This window comes from Heterodontus francisci, chromosome 19 (genome assembly GCF_036365525.1).
Source record: "Heterodontus francisci isolate sHetFra1 chromosome 19, sHetFra1.hap1, whole genome shotgun sequence".
Taxonomy (NCBI): domain Eukaryota; kingdom Metazoa; phylum Chordata; class Chondrichthyes; order Heterodontiformes; family Heterodontidae; genus Heterodontus; species Heterodontus francisci.
This window is the reverse complement of record NC_090389.1, coordinates 55,549,744-55,568,754: the sequence shown is the minus strand read 5'-3', so window position 1 is coordinate 55,568,754 and position 19,011 is coordinate 55,549,744. Positions and strand designations below refer to the sequence as shown.

At 45.7% G+C, this 19,011-nt stretch overlaps 1 protein-coding gene across 2 annotated transcripts in view; it reads right to left on the bottom strand.

Annotated features, from left to right (window-relative positions):
* dnah12 (dynein, axonemal, heavy chain 12) overlaps positions 1-12,652 on the bottom strand; it is a 379,348-nt gene extending 366,696 nt beyond the window's left edge. For both annotated transcript variants that reach the window (XM_068051688.1, XM_068051689.1), the window contains exon 1: positions 12,508-12,652. The gene's annotated coding sequence lies outside the window, so the exon portion shown is untranslated. The remainder of the gene's footprint in view (positions 1-12,507) is intronic.
* Between the last annotated feature and the right edge of the window lie 6,359 nt (positions 12,653-19,011).

Sequence of the window (19,011 nt, the reverse complement as noted above, 5' to 3'; positions counted from 1 at the left end):
GTATGTTTTTCCCTCGTGTTGGTTCCCCCACCACCTGCCGCAGACCCAGTCTAGCAGATATGTCCTTTAGGACTCGGCCAGCTCAGCCAGTAGTGGTGCTACCGAGCCACTCGGTGATGGACATTGAAGTCCCCCACCCAGAGTTCATTTTGTGCCCTTGCCACCCTCAGTGCTTCCTCCAAGTGCTGTTCAACATGGAGGAGTACTGACTCATCAGCTGAAGGAGGGCAGTAGGTGGTAATCTGTAGGAAGTTACCTTGCCCATGTTTGACCTGATGCCATGAGACTTCATGGGCTCCGGAGTCGATGTTGAGGACTCCCAGGGCAACTCCCTCCCTACTGTATACCACTGTGCCACCACCTCTGGTGGATCTCTCCTGCCGGTGGGACAGGACATACCCGGGGATGGTGATGGCAGTGTCTGGGACATCGTCTGTAAGGTATGATTCCGTGAGTAAGACGATGTCAGGCTGCAGCTTGACTAGTCTGTGGGACAGGTCTCCCAACTTTGGCACAAGCCCCTAGATGTTAGTAAGAAGGACTTTGCAGGGTCAACAGGGCTGGGTTTGCCGTTGTCGTTTCCGGTGCCTAGGTCGTTGCCAGTTTCATTCCTTTTTATTGACTTCGTAGCGGTTAGGTACAACTGAGTGGCTTGGTAGGCCATTTCACAGGGCATGTAAGAGTTAACCACATTGCTGTGGGTCTGGAGTCACGTGTAGGCCAGACCAGGTAAGGACAGCAGATTTCCTTCCCTAAAGGACATTAGTGAACCAGATGGGTTTTTACAACAATCGACAATGGTTTCATGGCCATCATTAGACTAGCTTTTAATTCCAGATTTATTAATTTAATTCAAATTCCACCTTCTGCTGTGGTGCGATTTGAACCCATGTCCCCAGAGAAATACCCTGGGTCTCTGGGTTACTAGTCCGGCGATCATACCACTACGCCACTGCCTACTCTTCCACAGGTGCTGCAGATAAAATTGGTTGTCAGGGCTGTTACACAGTTGGCTCTCTCCTTACACTTCTGTCTCTTTTCCTGCCAACTGCTCAGTCTCTTCGACTCGCCTCTCTTTAGCCCCGCCTTTATAGCTGTCCACCAGCTCTGGCGATCGCTGGCAACTGACTCCCACGACATATGATCAATGTCGCAGGACTTCATGTCGCGTTTGCAGACGTCTTTAAAGCGGAGACATGGACAGCCAATGGTCTGATACCAGTGACAAGCTTGCTGTGCAATGCGTCCTTGGGGATCCTGCCATCTTCCATGCGGCTCACATGGCCAAGCCATCTCAAGCGACACTGGCTCAGTAGGGTGTATATGCTGGGGATTTTGGCCGCCCCGAGGACTTCTGCGTTGGACATACGGTCCTGTCACCTGATGCCAAGGATTCTCCAGAGACAGCGAAGATAGACTGCATTGAGACATCGATCTTGGCTGACATATGTTGTCCAGGCCTCGCTGCCGTAGAGCAAGGTACTGAGGACACAGGCTTGATACACTCGGACTTTTGTGTTCTGTGTCCATCTTTCCCGCTATTCCACATTTGAACCTTTGCAATCACATTTCTGCCCCTGCCACAGCAATGAAACCCCATTCTCTTCTCCATCATAAAGATCACATACTTCCACCTCCAAAATCTTGTTCGTCTCCATCCCTGCCTCAGCTTTTCCCTTGCTAAAACCCTCATCCATGCTTCTGTTACCTCCATACTTGATTATTCCTATGATCTCCTCGACACCCTCCCATCTTCCACCTTTCATAATCTTCAGGTCATCCAAAACTCTGCTACTTGTATCCTAACCCACACCAAATTCCACTCACCCATCACTTGACTGACATTGGCTTCTGGTCCACCAACACCAGGATTTTAAAATTCTCATCCTCATGTTCAAACCTGCCCATGGCCCAACCCTTCCCTGTCTCTACAACCTCCTCCAGACCTACAACCCTCCAACAACTCTGCATTTTTCCAACTTTTGCATCCTTTAGGATCTTTGCTTCACCATGCGCAGCCATGCCTTCAACCCTTTAGGGCCTCAGCTCTGAAATTCCCTCCCAATCCCTGCATGTCTCTCTCCTCCTTAAGACATGCCTCTTTGAGCAAGCTTTTAGTCACAGTCCTGATATTTCCTTATGTGGCTTGCTGTCAAATTTTATCTGATGGGAACACTAACAGAGCAAGGGAATATACAATGGATGGTAGGACCCTTGGAAGTACAGAGGGTCAGTGGGACCTTGGTTTACTTGTCCATAGATCACTGAAGGCAGCAGCACAGGAAGGTAAGGTGGTTAGGAAGGCATATGGGATACTTGCCTTTATTAGCCAAGGTATAGAAAAAAAGAGCAGGGAGGTTATGATGGAACTGTATAAAACGCTAGTTAGGCCACAGCTGGAGTACTGTGTACAGTTCTGGTCACCACACTATAGGAAGGATGTGATTGCACTGGAGAGGGTGCAGAGGAGTTTCACCAGAATGTTGCCTGGGTTGGAGCTATGGAGAGAGGCTGGATAGGCCAGAGTTGATTTCCTAGAGCAGAGAAGGCTGAGGGGGGACCTGATTGAGGTATACAAAATTATGAGGGGCATTGATAGGAAGAAATTTTTACCCTTAGTGGAGAGGTAAATAACCAGGTGGCATAGATTTAAGGTAAGGGGCAGGAGGTTTAGAGGGGATTTGAGGAAAAAAATTTTCACCCAGAGGATGGTTGGAATTTGGAACACACTACCTGAAGGGGTGGTAGAGGCAGGAACCCTCAGAACATTTAAGAAGTATTTAGATGAGCACTTTTAACGCCATAGCATATAAGGCTATGGGCCAAGTGCTGGAAAATGGGAGTAGAACAGATAGGTCGATGGCCGGCACAGACATGGTGGGCCAAAGGACCTGTTTCTATGCTGTGTAACTCTATGACTCTATCTCACACCAAGTCCCGTTCACCTATCACCCCTGGGCTCGCTGACCTACATTGGCTCCCAGTCAAGCAACGCCATAATTTTAAAATTCTCATCCTCGTTTTCAAATCTTTCCATGGCTTCACCCCTCCCTATCTCTGTACTCTCCTCCAGCCCTACAACACTCCAAGATATCTGCGCTCAATTAATTCTGCCTTCTTGAGCATCCCTGGCTTTAATCACTCCACCAGTGGTAGCCATGCCTTCAGTTGCCTTGGACCTTCCTCCCTACACTCTCCATCTCTTTACCTCGCTTTCCTCCTTTAATAAGACATTCCTTAAAACTTTGACCAACGTTTAGGTCATTTAACCTAATGTCTCCTTATGTGGCTTGGTGTCATATTCTGTTTCATAACGCTCTTGTTAAGTGCCTCTGGACATTTTATCATGCAATAGCCACTAAATAACTACAAGTAGCAGTTGGGGGTTGTTGTTCAAAACATACCAAAATGGCTGTTATCAATGTCACAAATTACATCCTATGTGACTGTGGCAAAGGGAAACTTAACCCCCATCCTTCTTGACTGTCTGCAGCCTTTGACATGTTGACCACACCATGCTCCAACGCCTCTCCATCATCCAGCTGGGTAGGACTGCATTTGCTTGCTTCTATTTTTAATCTAATCTAATTGTAGCTCGAGTATCATGTGCAATGACTTCTCTTCCCACTCCTGCAACTTTACCTCTGGTGTCCTCCAAGGATCTATCCCTTTCCTCCTCCTATTTCCCAGTTACATGCTGCGCTTGGGAACATCATCCGTAAACACAGCATTAGTTTCCACATGTATATTGATGACACCCAGCTCTACCTCAACAGCACCTCTCTCAACCACTCTACTGTTGCTAAATTATTAGACTACTGATCCAACATCCAGTACTGGATGAGCAGAAACTTCCTCCAATTAAAGATGGAGAGGAACAAAACCGTTGACTTTGCTCCCTGATATAAACTCTGTTCCCTAGTTTCCAACACCATCCCTCTCGCTGGCAACTGTCTGAGGATAAGGCAGACTGTTCGCAACCTTGGTGGCATATTTGACCCAGAGATGAACCTCTGACCACATATTCTCGCTATCGCTAAGACTGCCCATTTCCACCTGCATAACATTGCCCGACTCCACCCTTGCCACAGCTCATCTGCAGCTGAAACCTTTATGGATGCCTTTGTTACCTCTAGGCATGATTATTCCAATGCACTCTTGGCTGGTCACCCACATTCTACTCTCCATAAACTTGAGGTCATCCACAACTCTGCCGCCCACGTCCTAACTTGCACCAGGTACTGTTCACCTATCACCCCTGTGCTCGCTGACTTACATCGGCTCCCGATCAAGCAACACCTTGATTTTCAAATTCACATCCTGTTTTTCAAATCCCTCCATGGCCTCACCCCTCCCTATAAAATCCTCCCGGCCCACAACCCAGAGAGATCTGTGCTCCTCTAATTCTGGCCTCTTGATCACCACCAATTTTAATTTGTTACGACCAGGTGAGAAAGAGGTCTTGTGTCCCCTTTCAGCCTTCACCTGATCTTACTGTAACAGGATTTATTTTTAAACACACCATGTTTTTAGCTCCCCCTTGGTGAATCCTTGTTCACCGCTTTCCAATTATGAGGCAAAGAAAGCAGCAAAAACAGGCTTTCTTAGGTTTAAAGAAAAGTTGAAATTTATTAAACTTAAACTCTAATTCAGTTAACACCCAACGGACACATGCTGCGCCCCATGCTAACATGCATACGTAATACACACATGCAAATAGAGACAGAAAAATAAAGTGGAAAAGTTTGAGGCGAGATCTGAAGAGTTGTTATGGTTCTTCGAGCTCACTATAGAGTCACAGATTGTAGGTAGATCTTGCTTTTCTTTGGGGCCCAGTAACAGAAGCAGAGGTACGGTGCGAACTTACAGCTGGGAGGTCAATTTCAGTGTAAGTTAAAAGTTAATTCCCTTTTGTTTTCGGAGGACTAGGGGACTGCTGGGTAAGTGAAAACTATATATTTGGGCGGTGGCTGTACCCGAGACACTACACCTGTAGTGTCTCCCACCCACCCTCCTCCTCTAACCAAAAAAAAGGACTCTGGTGTGTTGATAAGGTAAGCTTTTTATTTAAAAAGTTCTGTCCGTCGGATTGCTAAGCTAACAAGTTTTGACTTTTTTTGGGGGGTTTTTCAGTAGATTTGTTGGGAATTTAGAATAGCGGGAATGGAGGTTAAGGCAGTTGTATGTTCCTCCTGCAGAATGTGGGAGGTAAAAGTCGCCAAGAGTGTCCCTGCTGACTGCATCTGCGGGAAGTGCACCCAACTCCAGCTCCTCGAGAACCGCGTTAGGGAACTGGAGCTGGAGCTGGAGCTGGATGAACTTCGGATCATTCGGGAGGCGGAGGGGGTTATTGAGAGGAGTTATGGGGAGGTAGTCACACCTCAGGTAAAAGAAGTAGGTAGGTGGGTTACCGTCAGGGGAAGGAGAGGGAACCAGCAGGCAGTGCAGGGATCCCCTGTGGCCGTTTCCCTCAACAACAGGTATACCGTTTTGGATACTGTTGCGGGGGACGACTTACCAGGGGTAAGCAATGGGGTACAGGCCTCTGGCACAGAGTCTGTCCCTGTTGCTCAGAAGGGAAGGGGGAAGAGGAGCAGAGCATTAGTCATTGGGGACTCCATAGTTAGGGGAACAGATAGGAGGTTCTGTGGGAACGAGAGAGATTCACGGTTAGTGTGTTGCCTCCCAGGTGCCAGGGTTCGTGATGTCTCGGATCGTGTTTTTGGGATCCTTAAGGGGGAGGGGGAGCAGCCCCAAGTCGTGGTCCACATAGGCACCAACGACATAGGTAGAAAGAGAGATGGGGATTTAAGGCAGAAATTCAGGGAGCGAGGGTGGAAGCTTAGAGCGAGAACAAACAGAGTTGTTATCTCTGGGTTGTTGCCCGTGCCACGTGATAGCGAAGCGAGGAACAGGGAGAGAGAGGAGTTGAACACGTGGCTGCAGGGATGGTGTAGGAGGGTGGGTTTTGGTTTCCTGGATAATTGGGGCTCTTTCTGGGGTAGGTGGGACCTCTACAAACAGGATGGTCTTCACCTGAACCAGAGGGGTACCAATATCCTGGGGGGGGGGGGAGATTTGCTAGTGCTCTTCGGGGGGGTTTAAACTAATTCAGCAGGGGAATGGGAACCTAAATTGTAGTTCCAGTGTACAGGATGTTGAGAGTAGTGAGGTCAGGGATAAGGTTACAAGGACGCAAGAGGGCACTGGCAAGCAAGAACTTGGTTTAAAGTGTGTCTACTTCAACGCCAGGAGCATCCGGAATAAGGTGGGTGAGCTTGCAGCATGGGTTGGTACCTGGGATTTCGATGTAGTGGCCATTTCGGAGACATGGGTAGAGCAGGGGCAGGAATGGATGTTGCAGGTTCCGGGATTTAGATGTCTCAGTAAGAACAGAGAAGATGGTAAAAGAGGAGGGGGTGTGGCATTGTTAATCAAGGAGAGTATTACAGCGGCAGAAAGGACGTTTGAGGACTCGTCTACTGAGGTAGTATGGGCCGAGGTTAGAAAGAGGAGATGAGAGGTCACCCTGTTGGGAGATGTAGAGGAAAGGATAGCGAAGATGATTCTCGACAGGGGCGAGAGTAACAGGGTAGTTGTTATGGGGGACTTTAACTTTCCAAATATTGACGGGAAATACTATAGTTCGAGTACTTTAGATGGGTCAGTTTTTGTCCAGTGTGTGCAGGAGGGTTTTCTGACACAGTATGTAGACAGGCCAACCAGGGGCAATGCCACATTGGATTTGGTACTGGGTAATGAACCCGGCCAGGTGTTAGATTTAGATGTAGGTGAGCACTTTGGTGATAGTGATCACAATTCGGTTAGGTTTACCTTTGTGATGGGCAGGGACAGGTATATACTGCAGGGCAAGAATTATAGCTGGGGGAAAGGAAATTATGATGCGATTAGGCAAGATTTAGGATGCGTAGGATGGGGAAGGAAACTGCAGGGGATGGGCACAATCGAAATGTGGAGCTTATTCAAGGAGCAGCTACTACGTGTCCTTGATAAGTATGTACCTGTCAGGCAGGGAGGAAATTGTCGAGCGAGGGAGCCGTGGTTTACTAAAGAAGTTGAAGCGCTTGTCAAGAGGAAGAAGAAGGCTTATGTTAGGATGAGACGTGAAGGCTCAGTTAGGGCGCATGAGAGTTACAAGCTAGCCAGGAAGGATCTAAAGGGAGAGCTAAGAAGAGCAAGGAGAGGACAGGAGAAGTCATTGGCGGATAGGATCAAGGAAAACCCTAAGGCTTTCTATAGGTATATCAGGAATAAAAGAATGACTAGAGTTAGATTAGGGCCAATCAAGGATAGTAGTGGGAAGTTGTGTGTGGAATCAGAGGAGATAGGGGAAGCGTTAAATGAATATTTTTCGTCAGTATTTACAGTAGAGAAAGAAAATGTTGTCGAGGAGAATACTGAGATTCAGACTACTAGGCTAGATGGGATTGAGGTTCACAAGGAGGAGGTGTTAGCAATTTTGGAAAGTGTGAAAATAGATAAGTCCCCTGGGCCAGATGGGATTTATCCTAGGATTCTCTGGGAAGCCAGGGAGGAGATTGCAGAGCCTTTGTCCTTGATCTTTATGTCGTCATTGTCGACAGGAATAGTGCCGGAAGACTGGAGGGTAGCAAATGTTGTCCCCTTGTTCAAGAAGGGGAGTAGAGACAGCCCTGGTAATTATAGACCTGTGAGCCTTACTTCGGTTGTGGGTAAAATGTTGGAAAAGGTTATAAGAGACAGGATTTATAATCATCTTGAAAAGAATATGTTCATTAGCGACAGTCAGCACGGTTTTGTGAAGGGTAGGTCGTGCCTCACAAACCTTATTGAGTTTTTCGAGAAGGTGACCAAACAGGTGGATGAGGGTAAAGCAGTGGATGTGGTGTATATGGATTTCAGTAAGGCGTTTGATAAGGTTCCCCACGGTAGGCTATTGCAGAAAATACGGAAGTTTGGGGTTGAAGGTGATTTAGAGCTTTGGATCAGAAATTGGCTAGCTGAAAGAAGACAGAGGGTGGTGGTTGGTGGCAAATGTTCATCCTGGAGTTTAGTTACTAGTGGTGTACAGCAAGGATCTGTTTTGGGGCCACTGCTGTTTGTCATTTTTATAAATGACCTGGATGAGGGTGTAGAAGGGTGGGTTAGTAAATTTGCGGATGACACGAAGATCGGTGGAGTTGTGGATAGTGCCGAAGGATGTTGTAGGGTACAGAGGGACATAGATAGGCTGCAGAGCTGGGCTGAGAGATGGCAAATGGAGTTTAATGCGAAAAAGTGTGAGGTGATTCACTTTGGAAGGAGTAACAGGAATGCAGAGTACTGGGCTAATGGGAAGATTCTTGGTAGTGTAGATGAACAGAGAGATCTTGGTGTCCAGGTACATAAATCCCTGAAAGTTGCTACCCAGGTTAATAGGGCTGTTAAGAAGGCATATGGTGTGTTAGCTTTTATTAGTAGGAGGATCGAGTTTCGGAGCCACGAGGTTATGCTGCAGCTGTACAAAACTCTGGTGAGACCGCACCTGGAGTATTGCGTGCGGTTCTGGTCACCGCATTATAGGAAGGATGTGGAAGCTTTGGAAAGGGTGCAGAGGAGATTTACTAGGATGTTGCCTGGTATGGAGGGAAGGTCTTACGTGGAAAGGCTGAGGGACTTGAGGTTGTTTTCGTTGGAGAGAAGGAGGAGGAGAGGTGACTTAATAGAGACATATAAGATAATCAGAGGGTTAGATAGGGTGGATAGTGAGAGTCTTTTTCCTCGGATGGTGATGGCAAACACGAGGGGACATAGCTTTAAGTTGAGGGATGATAGATATAGGACAGATGTTAGAGGTAGTTTCTTTACTCAGAGTAGTAGGGGTGTGGAACGCCCTGCCTGCAACAGTAGTAGACTCGCCAACTTTAAGGGCATTTTAGTGGTCATTGGATAGACATATGGATGAAAATGGAATCGTGTAGGTCAGATGGTTTCACAGGTCGGCGCAACATCGAGGGCCGAAGGGCCTGTACTGCGCTGTAATGTTCTAATTCTAATTCTAACTCTTGTTCGCTGTAGGAGACTTATCTCTCTTGGACTTCATGTGTCTGCAATGGATTCAGAGGCTTGTGAGAAAGAGATGGGAGCAGACAGGAGAGAGATCTTCCCAGTCCAGGAGCAAACAGATTTCCTGCCCAAACTGTTATAGTCTTGTCTTTGGCCTCCTTGTCTCGAGAGACAATGGGAGGGCCTCGAGGTGGTCAGTGGTTTGTGGAGCAGCACCTGGAGGGGCTATAAAGGCCAATTCTAGAGTGACAGACTCTTCCACAGGTGCTGCAGATAAAATTGGTTGCCGGGGCTGTTACACAGTTGGCTCTCTCCTTGCACTTCTGTCTTTTTTCCTGCCAACTGCCAAGTCTCTTCAACTTGCCACACTTTAGCCCTGCCTTTATGGCTGTCTGCCAGCTCTGGCGATCACTGGTAATTGACTCCCACAACTTGTGGTAAACGTCACAGAACTTCATGTGGCGTTTGCAGATGTCTTTAAAGCGGAGACACGGACAGCCAATGGTCTGATACCAGTAACGAGCTCGCTGTACAATGCGTCCTTGGGGATCCTGGCATCTTCCATGCGGCTCACACGGCCATGCCATCTCAAGCGCCGCTGGCTCAGTCGGGTCTATATGCTGGGGATGTTGGCCGCCTCGAGGACTTCTGTGTTGGAGATACAGTCCTGCCACCTGATGCCAAGGATTCTCCGGAGGCAAAGATGGAATGAGTTGAGATGTTGCTCTTGGCTGACATACGTTGTCCAGGCCTCGCTGCTGTAGAGCAAGGTACTGAGGATACAGGCTTGAAACACTCAGACTTTTGTGTCAGTGCGCCATTTTCCCACACCCTCGTGGCCAGTCTGGACATAGCAGCGGATGCCTTTCCCATGCACTTGTTGATTTCTGCATTGGGAGACAGGTTGCTGGTGATAGCTGAGCCTAGGTAGATCATAAGATCATAGGAACTAGGAGCAGGAGTAGGCCGTCTGGCCCCTCGACCCTGCTCCGCCATTCAATAAGATCATGGCTGATCTTAGGTGAACTCTCGAACCACTTCCAGAGTGTAGTCGCTGATATTGATGGATGGAGCATTTCTGACGCACTGTCCCACGAGGTTGGTTTTCTTGAGGCTGATGGTTAGGTTAAATTCGTTGCAGGCAGCCGCAATCCTGTTGATGAGTCTCTGCAGACACTCTTCTGTGTGGGATGTTAATGCAGCATCGTCAGCAAAGAGGAGTTCCTGATGAGGACTTTCCATACTTTGGTCTTCGCTCTTAGACGGGCAAGGTTGAACAACCTGCCATCTGATCTTAGGTGGAGGAAAATTCCTTCTTCTGAAGACTGGAACGCATGTGAGAGCAGCAGTGAGAAGAAGATCCCAAACAGTGTCGGTGCGAGAACACAGCCCTGTTTCACACCACTCAGGATGGGAAAGGGATCTGATGAGGTCAACTATCAAGAAGATCGCCCCCCCTCAAGTCTAAATAGGGGAAACGATCACTGACCAACGCAAGCAAATGGACCGCTGGTGGAGCAGAATGGTATGCTGAATTGTGCCTTTCATAATGTCATGGAATGAGTTGATGACACTTAGTGCACGTCTGCTGATGAGGTCAAAGGCTTTGGTGAGATCTATGAGAGCAATGTAGAGGTGCATCTGTTGTTCACGGCATTTCTCCTGTAGCTGGCGAAGGGAGAACAGCATGTCATTGGTGGATCTCTCTGCTCGAATGCCGCACTGTGCCTCTGGGTAGACATGCTCAGCCAGCTTCTGGAGTCTGTTTAAAATTACTCGAGCAAAGACTTTCCCCGCTATGCTGAGTGGGGAGATTCCACGGTAGTTATTGCAGTCACCACAGTCACCCTTGTTCTTATACAGCGTGATGATATTGGCATCGCGCATGTCCTGTGGTACTGCTCCCTCATCCCAGCACAGGCAAAGCAGTTCATGGAGTGCTGAGAGTATAGCAGGCTTGGCACTCTTGATTATTTCAGGGGTAATGCCGTCCTTTCCAGGGGCTTTTCCACTGGCTGGAGAATCAATGGCATCACTGAGTTCCGATTTTGTTGGCTGTTCGTCCAGCTCATCCATGACAGGCAGAGACTGGGCTGCATTGATGGCAGTCTCAGTGACAACATTTTCCCAGGAGTACAGTTCTAGGTCGTGCTCCACCAGCAGTCCATTTGCTTGCGTTGGTCAGTGATCGTTTCCCCTATTTAGACTTTGGGGGGGGGGGGGGGGTGGGGGGGGCGATCTTCTTGATGGTTGGTCCAAAGGCTCTCGTAATGCCATTATACATTCCTCTGATGTTTCCGGTGTCGGAGGCCAACTGAATACGACTGCATAGGTGTTGCCTGTAGTCATTTGCACAGCGCCTGGCTGTTCTTTGTGCAGTGTTTCTGGCTACTTTAAGTGCTACGGATGTTAGCTCGCTGGGGGCTTTCTTGTATTTCAACAGTGCAGTGCGCTTAGCACTGTTAGTACAAATTCAAAAAACTCAGGTTGCCCTGCAGGCTAGTCATGTGACTAGCTGGTTTGACCATGTCCATTTGTGTATTCGGCCATCTTAGCAGTCAACCTGGAATGCGAGCTCCCCTACCTTCAACGTCTGGTGATCAAAAGTCCATTATGGGTTGAATGTCAGGGAATGGCTGCTTTGTCCTTCCAAACACAGTCTGCCAAAATGCAAACGTCCCTTCCAGCTATGGCCAATCTGTTCAACAAGTCCTCCCCTCACTCCAATAACAGTTTAAAATCAATGTTCACGACAAAATTAATGTGCCTCATTCTTGGCAGGTAGGGGGGGCCTAGCATGACAAATTGCTTCACAACTCTTGACCATGCCTTCAGCTGCCTGGGCTCTAAGCTTTGGAATTCCCTCTGCCTCTCTATCTCTCTTTCCTCCTTTAAGACACTCCTTTAAACTTACTGCCTTCACCAAGTTCTTGGCCGTCTCCCTTGATGTTTCCTTATGTGGCTCAATGTCAAATTTTGCTTCATAAGACTTAAAGGAGCTATATAAATACAAGTTGTATTGTTGTCAATTTCACAAAGAACCATTTAAAGTTTGTTGCATACCTGTTACCAGATCAGTCCACTGTTGGAAATATTAATTCCATCGTCACACTTACTACAGTAAAAAAATATATAAATTTTAAACAAATTTATCAGTGAAATAATTTATCACACCAATATGTTGCGGTGTATTGAAAATTGCAGGCCTGTCGACACTGTTATCCTTGTTTGTATAAATAACAATATCATTGCCTTAATAGCACATTTCACTTTAGACAGAAAGAAGAAACAGCTGCACTTCTGACTTGGCCTCAGGAAGAACCGATTAGTGTTGGTCCGCAACCAGCCGCTTATTTAACCGATGAGACTCATGACGGAAGGCAGCCGCAAACTCGCCTCCAAACCCCACGAAGGTTCAAAACCCCCTTCCCCGGACGGCTGCACATTTGCCAACTAACTTACATTGACGGCCTGTGTTTTATCTCTGTCCGCCGCTTCGTGTATCTGCAAACAACCTGGTCACCATGGAGACAGCATTTCCGGTGCGCTATTTCCGGTCTGGATTGAGAGACGAAGGCGGTGCATCTCCGGCTGGATTCTGACCCCAGCGTCGCTAGTGGCTGCTGCGGTAGACTCGATGTTAGCCTGGGCAAAATAAGCTCTGTACGTCTCATTTATTCCGGTTTAAGAATATGGCCATTTTTTGTGGAAAAAATAAACACCTGGTTAGCTTTACATTTCTTGCTTTATGGATTTTTTGGCAGTCTTTTCACACACAACTGAAATAACCGCCAGGGAGCCAACAATTTGGCTGCACGAAAATGATTGGGTTAACTTTTAACAAGTGGGTGGTCTGTGCGGACCTAATCTTGTAAAAAAAAACAGCAAGGGTAAACGTAGCTATTTAGAAAATCGATTCAGGCTTCCCAATGTTTAGTTGGAGGAAATTTCTGCTCACTTAGTGCTGAATGTCAGACAAGCAGCCTGACAATTTAGAGACAGTGGTCGAGAGAGGTGGTGATGCGGTAGAGCTGGATGTTTTCAACGTACATGTGGAGACTGGTGCTGTGTTTTCAGTTGATGTAACTGAGGGGCATCATGTAGATTAGAAACAGGAAGGGGGCAAGTATAGATCCTTGGGATACCAGAAATAGCAGTTACAGCAGGAAGACATTTCAGGTGATTCCCTGGACAGGTAAGAATGGAACCAGGTGAGTGCAGTCCCACCCAGTTGGATGGCAATGGAAGAGGATTGTGGGGTCAACAGTTCTAAAGGCTGCAGACGAATCAAAAAGGATGAGGGGGAAATAAAAAATATTTGTCATAGTCACATATAGAATGTGATTTTGTTTTTACTTTGGTAAGAGCCATTTTGGTACCGTGGCAGGGACAGAAACCTGACTGGAGGAATTCAGATATGGAGTTCTGGGAAAGATGGGCAGATCTGGAAGGTGACAAATTCAAGGAATTTGGGGAAGAAAGGGAGGTTGGACATGGGGTGGTCATTTGCAAGGAAGTTGGGGGTCAGGGGTTTTTTTAAGCAGAGGGGTGATGACAACAGATTTTAAGAAGATACAGACAGTAATGCAGTGAAGTGCATTTGCAAATTTGTGCAGGGCATGGTCCCAGAAACAGCAGAGAGAAATGAAAATATTTTGTTTTTAGTGGTGTTCGTTTTGAGCAGTAGTTCTCAAAGTTTTTCATCCATAATCCACTTAGGCAGGACGAAAGACCCCATGGACCACTTACCGGTCCTACCCCACCCAATTTTGCTTGCTACCCAAAAACATTCATCAGAATTAATGGGAAGAATGGTACTACTTTTGATGAGACACCAATGAGTTCACATCTAGTTCCAAGTTGGAGAACTTCAGTCTCATGTCGGGCTCCATGTTAAGCCAGTTCCTCTTTGAATTTTCAACACTTCTGGTGCTGAAAACAATCTTGCAGTTGTATGTTGTAACAGTTACTTAAATCTTGCTTATAAAATTACTTTGTTATTGTTCATGCTTATGATGACTCGTGCCACACACGGGGGAGCCGGTCTGCTTGTGTGACATCACGCAAGTGATGGGGATGAGGGTTCTGGCCTATACTCTCCTATGGCCTCAGCTGTAGCGTTGCGCATCAGTGACTTGCATTTTTGGACCATTCCACCGACCACCTGGAGGATCCTCACACTTTGATAACAATTGGTTTAGAGATAAATGTTAGCGAGGTCATTGGGTTAACTCCCCTAATCTTCTTCTAAAAATGCCATTGGCTGTCATCATCCAGCTGGGTGGGATGCACTTGCCTGGTTCCATTCTTACTTCTCCATGCCATATTTGACCATAAGGTGAGCTTCCGACCACACATCCACGCCATCACTTCACTTACCTTCAGGGAGCAGAGAGGAGCCAGACCTGCATGGGAGCAGCTAACATCAGGAGAAAATAGAGAGCAAGGCTCCATGCTTTCTTTTCACTTACCGTCAGGGAGCGGAGAGAAGCCAGACTTGCGTGGCAGCAGTTAACAGCTTCGGGAGTCGGCGCACGCTGACTGAATTTGAAAAAAAATCAGTGACATCACAGGAACGCTGTTAGGTGATTGGTGGGTGAATAACTGCTGTTAGGGAGTATCTGTAAATAGCTAGGTTAGTACACCACTGTTAGGATGCATGTGTTAATAGCTGGAAATTAGAAAAATGTAAAATTAAAATTTAAGTAGCTACCTTATAATTAATTAAGACATGCAAGCAGAAGGGAAGAAAGAAGCTGATGTGTCTACTGTTTTATGTTTAAGCAGTAAGGTTTATTGTATTACCAGAGTTAAATTAGTACAGTAAGTGTTAGGAGAGGCATTAATTAAGTAAATAATTAATTAGTTATTTGAAACACAATCAGGGTGGCATGGCAAATGATGTGTTGCAGCTGCAGCATGTGGGAGCTTGTAGACACCAGTGTCTATGGCTCGAAAAGTTCGGCTCAGAGTTGATGAGCTGGAGGCCGAGCATCGAACACTGCATTGCATCAGGAAAGGGGAAAGTTACCTGGACACTTTCTCCAGAAGGCAGTCACACCTCATAGGTTAGGGTCTTCTGATTTGGTCAGTGGTCAGGGACAGGAGGGTGTGATTGTGAGTGAGGCAGGTAAGGGGATCGGGAAGGCAGAAATGGAGGAGCCTAAGCCCTCGCAATTGTCCAACAGGTTTGAGATTCTTTCAGCCTTATGAATGACAGCAAGGGCTGCAGGATGGATGAGCAAACTGACCATGGCACCATGGTACAGGAAGCCATTCAAGTGAGGGGAGTAAATAGGAATGTAGTGGTAGTAGGGGACAGTATAATCAGGGGATAGACACAATTCTCTGCAGCCAAGAGCAAGAGTCCGGAAGGATGTTCGGTGCCAGGGTTCAGGACATCTGCTCAGGGCTGGAGAGGAGCTTGCAGTGGGAGGGAGAGGATCCAGTCCTCATGGTCCACGTGGGTACCATGGACATACATGGGACTCGGAAAGAGGTTCTGCATCGAGAGTATGAGCAGCTATGTGCTAAATTAAAAAGCAAACCTCCAAGGTAATCTCTATTATTACCTGAGCCATGAGCAAATTGAAGTAGGGTAAATAAGATTAGAGAGTTAAATGCGTGGCTCAAGGATTGGTGTGGGAGAAATGGGTTTTGATTCATGGGGCATTGGCACCAGTACTAGGGAAAGTAGGAGCTGTACCGTTGAGATGGTCTTCACCTAAACCATGCTGGGACCAGTGTTCTGGCGAGTGGTATAACTAGGACAGTAGAGAGAGCTTTAAACTAAATAGTGGGGGTGAGGGATCAAGTGAGGGAAGATATGATAATTATGCAGAGAGGAGAAGGCAAGAGAGCAAGGTAGCAAAAAGGGAATTGATAATCTGAGTGTGGCTGGAAGGGAAGATTGGAGGGAAGCAAAACAGGAAGTGGAAAAGTTGTAAGCAAAATTAAAAGACAAATGAAGCGAAGGCAAACATCAAATTGGATCAGAATGTGGAATAATGTTAAAAAGACAAAGTTAAGGGCACTCTAACTGAATGTCCGCAATATTTGCTACAAGGTAGATAAATTTGAAGGCACAAATAGAGGTAAATCGTGACATGAAGACCCCACCTGCCAAGAATGAGGCATATTAATTTTGTCATATGAACATTAATTTTAAACTGTTGCTGGAATGAAGAAATTACTTGTTTAAAGAGATCAGCAGTGGCTGGAAAACATTTGCATACTAAGAGACAGTGCCTGGAGAAAATAGAAAGGCACCCTGATCCAATTTACCCAAATGGATTTTGATCACTAACACTGAAAGTATAAGACAGCCAGCATTCCAGGGTGTCTGCTAAGATGGAGAATCCACAAACGCAGGAGTTTGTTTAAAAAACTAGTCACATGACTAAACTGCTGGCCCAGGTTTTTGGTTTTGAACTGCTCACAGGACAGTTTGGGTCAGATTGCAACTGAACTTGGAAGAAGAGAGCCTCTCTCCTGGCTAGCTAGCTCGCTCTCACGAATCTCCGGATCCACTAAAGTCACTTAAACCTCAAGAGAGAAAAGACTCCTACATTGAAACGAGTTTTAAAGCGTGCACTGAGTCCCAACGAAACGGCAAGATTTACCAGCAATCAAAAACTCTACATTGAACTCAAAGGACTGTAAATAAATCCCAGCTATTGCCTCAAACTTTTCCCCTTTATTCTTTCTACTTTTCTGTCTCTATCTGCGTGTGTGTTTATCGTGTATGCATGCTAGCGTGGTCGCGTCGCGGATTCATAGTCGTTAACCGAACTGGAGTTTAATGTTAATAAACCTCCACCTTACTTGTTTAAATCTCAGAAAGCCTGTTTGTGCTCATTTCTTTGCCTTACAATAGGAAAGCGGTGAACATTGAGTTACCAAGGGTGAAACATAAACACAGTGTGTTTAAAATTAAACCCTTTTACAGCAAGACCAGGTGAAGGCTGAGAGGGAACCCCTAGACTCCTTTCTCACCTGGTCGTAACAATAGGTATAATTTAATTGCCATTATGGGGATGTGGTTACAGGGTGACCAAGACTGGGAACAGAATATTCAAGGATATTCGTCATTTTAGAAGGATAGGCAAAAAGGAAAAGGAGGTGGGGTAGTGCTTTTAATAAGGGACACGATCAGTACATTTGTGAGAGAGGATCTTAGAGCAAAGGATCAAGATGTAGAATCAATTTGGGTGGAGCTAAGAAACAGCAAGGGGCAGCAAACATTGGTGGGTGTTGTTTAAATGCCAATCAGTAGTGGTAATTTTGGGCACAGTATAAATCAGGAAATTAGAGGTGCATGTAACATGGGTAATACAGTAATAATGTGTGAGTCAATTTACAAATAGATTGAGTAAACCTAACCAGCACTAATGCTGTAGAGGATGAATTCCTGGAGTGTGTACAAGATGGGTTTCTGGAGCAGTAGAAGAGCCAACTAGGGATCAGACTATTTTAGATTTAGTAATATGTAATGAGAAAGGGCTAAATAATAACCTTTCTGTAAAGGAGCCTTTGGGAAATAGTGACCATAAAATGAAAGAATTTTACATTAAGTTTGAAAATAATATAGTTCATTCTGAAACTAAGATCTTAAATCTAAACAAAGGAAACTATGAAGGTATGAGGAGCAAGTTCGCTATGGTGGATTGGGAAATACAATCAAAGATTTGACAGTAGACAGGCAATGGCCAGTATTTAAAGAAATATTACATGGTGTGCAACAAATATACATTCCTCTAAGACACAAAAACTCAACAGGAAAGATGAATCAACCATGGCGAACAAAAGAAGTTAAAGATTGCATTAGATCAAAGAAAGTGGCTTATAAGGTTGCCAGAAAAAGTGGTAAGCCCAAGGATTGGAAGCAATTTAGAATCCAGAAAAGAATGACCAAGAAACTGATAAAGAAAGGGAAAAGAGAATATGAATGTAAGCTAGGGAGAAACATAAAGGCGGACTGCAAAAGTTTCTTTAGGTATGTGAAAAAGAAAAGATTAGTAAGGACTAATGTGGGTCCATTACAGGAGAATTTGTAATGGAGAATAGCGAAATGGCAGAAAAACTAAACAATTACTTTGTGTCTGTCTTCACAGAGGAAGATACAGAAAATCTCCCAAAAATACTAGGGAACCAAGGGACTTGTGAAAATGAGGAACTGAAATAAATTAGTATTAATAAAGAGGTAGCACTCAAAAAATTAACTGGATTGAAGGTTGATAAATCCCCTCGACCAGATGAGCTACATCGCAGAGTGTTGAAGGGGGTGACTATAGAGATAGTGGATGCATTGTGGTTATCTTTCAAAATTCCATAGATTTTGGAAAGGTTCCTGCAGACTGGAAAGTAGCAAATGTATTTAAGAATGGAGGGAGAGAGAGGGAGAATGGAGAACTAAAGACCTGTTAGTTTGACGTTAATAGTAGGGGAAATGTTAGAATCTATTATAAAGTATGAGATAACTAAACACTTAGAAAATAATGGTAAAATTGGGCAAAGTCAACATGAATTTATGAAAGGGAAATCATGTTTGACAAATCTTTGAGTTTTTTTGAGGATGTTACTTATAGCAAAGGTAAAGGAGAACCAGTGGATGTGATGTATTTGAATTTTCAGAAGGTTTTTGATAAGGTCCCACACAGGTTAGTAAACAAAATTAGAGCACATGGGATTGGGGGTAACATACTGGTATTGAATGAGAATTGGTTAACAAACAGAAAACAAGAGAGTAGGAATAAACAGGTCTTTCTTAGGATGGGAGGCTGTTACTAGTGGGGTACCACAAGGATCAGTGTTGGGGCCACAGCTGTTCACAATTTATATAAATGATTTGGATGTGGGGACCAAATGTAATATTTCCAAATTTGCTGATGACACAAAACTAGATAGGAATGTAAGTTGTGAGGAGGATGCAAGGAGGCTTCAAGGGGACTTGGACAGGCTAAGTGA